General features: G+C 40.1%; 1 pseudogene; it reads left to right on the forward strand.

Moving 5' to 3' along the window:
• Nucleotides 1-90: 90 nt before the first annotated feature.
• LOC106734489 (signal transducer CD24 pseudogene) lies at nucleotides 91-2,584 on the forward strand (annotated as a pseudogene).
• Nucleotides 2,585-4,028: the final 1,444 nt, after the last annotated feature.

The raw sequence follows: 4,028 nt of genomic DNA on the forward strand, positions 1-4,028 counted from the left end.
ACATTTAGTATGTTGTGATGATGCTCAGGGAATGAGTGTTAGGTAATAAAAAAAAAAAAAAAAAAGAATAGATAAGATCGAGACAGGAACATGCCGTGTGAGCAGACAGGCCTCAGCGCTGATCGGCTGTTTGCACCTGAGAATCTTCCAACTGCCGTGTCTCTGACACTCCCGGGGAAGTGAGACGGCAGAGCTGTCACGTCCTGAGTTCGCTGTGCCATGTGGTGTCTGGGTGATGGGCCTGCTTTTTCTTTTGTACATTATGGAAGAGAAGGGGAGAGTATGAAGAACACCCCAGCGTAACAAATAAAGAACCTCTGTTTAAGAGGTTAAAAATAAATAAATAAATAAATAAATGAGTAAACCCAATGTACAGTGTATTTTGGATGGAAAATTCATTTGTATGTTGTGATGGTGTATAGTGAATTAATAAAAAAAAAAGACTTCATTGGGTTTTATAGTGGCTTTCTGATTTTAGTAGACCATTGAAGAAGGGAGTTTGAAAGTTATTGTATAGTGTTAATGACTGTCTGTCCATGCCCTGCCTGAAATACCATGATTGTTTATGAAAAATATCTTTAATTAAGCTAGATACAGTTTGGCTTAGGACAAAAAAAATAGAAGAAATGTAAGCCATTGGCTTAATGAATCTTTCATATTTAGGTGATTTTCTAGGTAAGCCAGCTCCAACAAAGCAGACTTTTGTAACAATCTTCTCCCATGCCTTCTTTCTCTTTTCTGTTCAAAACTCTTTTTTTTTTTTTTTTTTTTTTTTTTTGGGGGGGGGGGGGGTTTTTTCTAAGGGGGCGGCGGGGGTTTTTGCTAAAGGGTGCATGAGCTCACCAGAGAGACAGAAAGTGAGAAATCACCCCCTGGGGGGATGGTCACACCACAATCCCTGCTTCTTCATTCTCTCCAGATTTGGGGCATGCACACACATGCACCTGGTGTGAGTTTCAAGCCACCATTCAAACCGCCGTCAACTACATGGGAATCCACTAATGTAACCATGACACCATCTGCTGGTCCCTCCTGTTCAAAACTTTTAATACTTCTGTTTTCCCTTGAGCTCAAACTTTGGACAGAGGGACTTCTCATTTTCCTGTTTTCTCTTTTCATTTTTAGTTTAATCATATTGGAAAGGACTTCAGCTCAGGACTGTCTTCTGTCCAACAAACAGGCAGGTACTGCCCCTGGTGGAGTCTTCTCATCTTTCTCTTGTTTGGCATTTCCCTTACCATGCATCTTGAGAGTCTTTTTCGTTTATATTTTCTCAGTGTAACACTGTTTATGATTGAGATTAGACTTAGGGCCAATCATCTTTTTTATCTTCTTTGAACATTCATGAGCCACTTTTCTTTTCTTCTTCTGTTCTCATGGTAATCCAAATGATATTTACAGTGTAATTTAATATATTTGTTTTGTGGGGACAGCAAGTGGCATGGAAGTTAAGTACTGGCTTCTGCGTGGCTAACTGGTGCGATTCGAGTCCCAGATCTGGCAGTTTGAAAATCATGCTACGTGCATGTGCATGCCCAAAATCCTGAGAGAAGACTGGCGGAGAAGGGACTCTGGCATGGCCATCCCTTGTGGGGGATGAATTCTCATTTTCCACTCTGTCTCTCTCTGTGAGCACACATGCCTTATAGCAAAAACTAAAGCTTTTTTAAAAAAAGACAAAGGAAGTCTACCTCGCCTGCGCCTGCCCAGGAGCCCGCGCCTCTCAAAGCACCCTGTATCCTGCAAGACGCGCCGCGCACCGACGGAGTGGACATGGGCATGGGTGGCCAGGCGGGGGCTGGGGCTGCTGCTGCTGGCGCTGCTCCTGCCCACGCAGATTTATTCAAATCAAGCAACTGTTGTAACACTTCCAAGTAACTCCTCCCAGAACACCTCGGCTGCCCCAAACCCACCTAATGCCACCACCAAGGCCGTTGGCAATGCCCTGCAGTCAACAGCCAGTCTCCTTGTGATCCCGCTTTCTCTTCTACACCTCTACTGTTGAGAGACTCAGGCCAAGAAATAGCTACACTTCCCCATCTTCTAAACCCAATCCAAACGGCATCTAGAAGAAGTCCAGTGTGGCAAGGAAAGCAAAGCAAGACAAAACAAAACAAAAACAGGTCTTCATCGAATCTACTAATTCCACACCTTATTTTATCGACACAGAAGACGTTGTGAATCCCAGATTTGATAGGTTGAAGAACATGTGAAGGACTTGACCAGATGATAAATGCCAAGATTAAACCTGCTGGAGTTTCGTGTACAAGATGAAGAGACAACACTCGAAATTAGTTAAGACATGATTTCCTTAAATGTGGCTTAAGAAATATGGACATGTAAAACTCGTAAAACTCTACCTTGAAATTAAGAATAGATTGTATCTTATCTAGAGATAAAGAATGGGATGTAGAATGGAGATTCTGTTTTCATTTGGTTCATTAAATCCATAAGGCCATAAAACAATTAGGTAATATGAAAGGTTTCCATGATTCTATTTATATGTACAATAGAAGGAACTTCAGGAGTTACCGTAAACCCTCAGCGTATCGTTTCAGCAGTACTAATTTAATGCCGATACACTCTAGTATGGATTGAAATCTCCCCCCAAACCCAAGCATATTGGGTGAATATTGCTTAACCTTATGAAGTCAAACGGTAGACATTTTCCGTCACCTGTTTTCATTGGACAAGAGCACCAGGTTCATTTAAACTTTTTTTTTTAGTTAAACCATTTTAAAAGAGTAGAATCACATTGACCTCAACTAATTTTAAAAAGCTGCTTTTTATTTCTGCATACATTAAATTTCTGCATTTTTTACATTAAGAAAATGATGTTTTGAAGGTAGAATTACAAATCTTGAAATTAAAAAGGTAAATATGTGAAGGAGCCAAAACTGTAAATCAGGTATTTGGGAAGTGGAGAATGGAGGCTAACTTGCTTAAAATTCACAGAAACTTTTATATTCTTTCTGTAAATATTTTTTTTTCCCTAAACCTATGGATCAGAATAGCCACGTTTGGAACACTTTCTGTTATCAGTCAATATTTTTAGATAGTTAGAACCTCAAGTGAGCTTGATTCTGGAAAATCTTTTCCAACAGCCTCAACACGAAAACCTTTTTAAAAATACACAGCCTTGAAGTATTTTGCTCGCATGGTCACACACTGATGCTTAAGTTCTGTTCCAGTATCTAATGGCCACCAAGTCATTTCCCCTCATCTTTAGAAATGTACATGACAAGAACCAGATTGAGCAGATCTGAAGCGACCGTGCATGTGAATGAACATTCCCCTTTGCTTCATACCTGAATGCTGTCCATCTATTTTGGATTGCATATTGTTTTCGTGTATCTATGCTTTGATTCTTAGTAACTTCTCATGTTATGGAATTGATTTGCATTGAACACAAACTGTAAATAAAGAGAAATGAATGGCTAAAAAAATTTTTAAAAAGACAAAGGAAAAAAGAAAAAGATGTACATACACACATATATATGCTATATTCATGTATAATTCATTCAAGACATATATAATATATACACATAACTATACACACACACACACACACACACACACACATTCAGTGATGACCACAAAGTCGTTTGATGCAGCAAAGTTTTCAACTTTTAGGTCTCAGAGACCCATGAGCAGCTCTGCCGGGAGCCATACCCCCAGCCGGGGTGGGTGCACAGGGAGGCGACGCGGGTGAACAGGAATCAGACTAAGACCTCATGCCCTTAGCATGTTCTTAGCTGGCTGCAGCCAGAGTAAACTCCAGACTGCAGCCCTGATGTCCAGAAGTCATGCGTATTTATTATAGAAGGAGTTTTACAGCAGTGGGATGGGTGAGGGGAAGTAAGTGAAACATTTTGCTCTAAAAGGTAAGGCATTCAAAGTATAGGAACAATAATCATAAAACATGACGTCTGTTTTGTTTAGGTATAAACAGTCATAATTTTTAGAACGAGGAAGTCCATTTTTTGGGTGCATCTTCTTCTTAGATCTTGATTACCAGGGAGGGTCTT

The sequence above is a fragment of the Tupaia chinensis genome, unplaced genomic scaffold (genome assembly GCF_000334495.1).
Source record: "Tupaia chinensis unplaced genomic scaffold, TupChi_1.0 Scaffold000020_1, whole genome shotgun sequence".
NCBI lineage: Eukaryota > Metazoa > Chordata > Mammalia > Scandentia > Tupaiidae > Tupaia > Tupaia belangeri.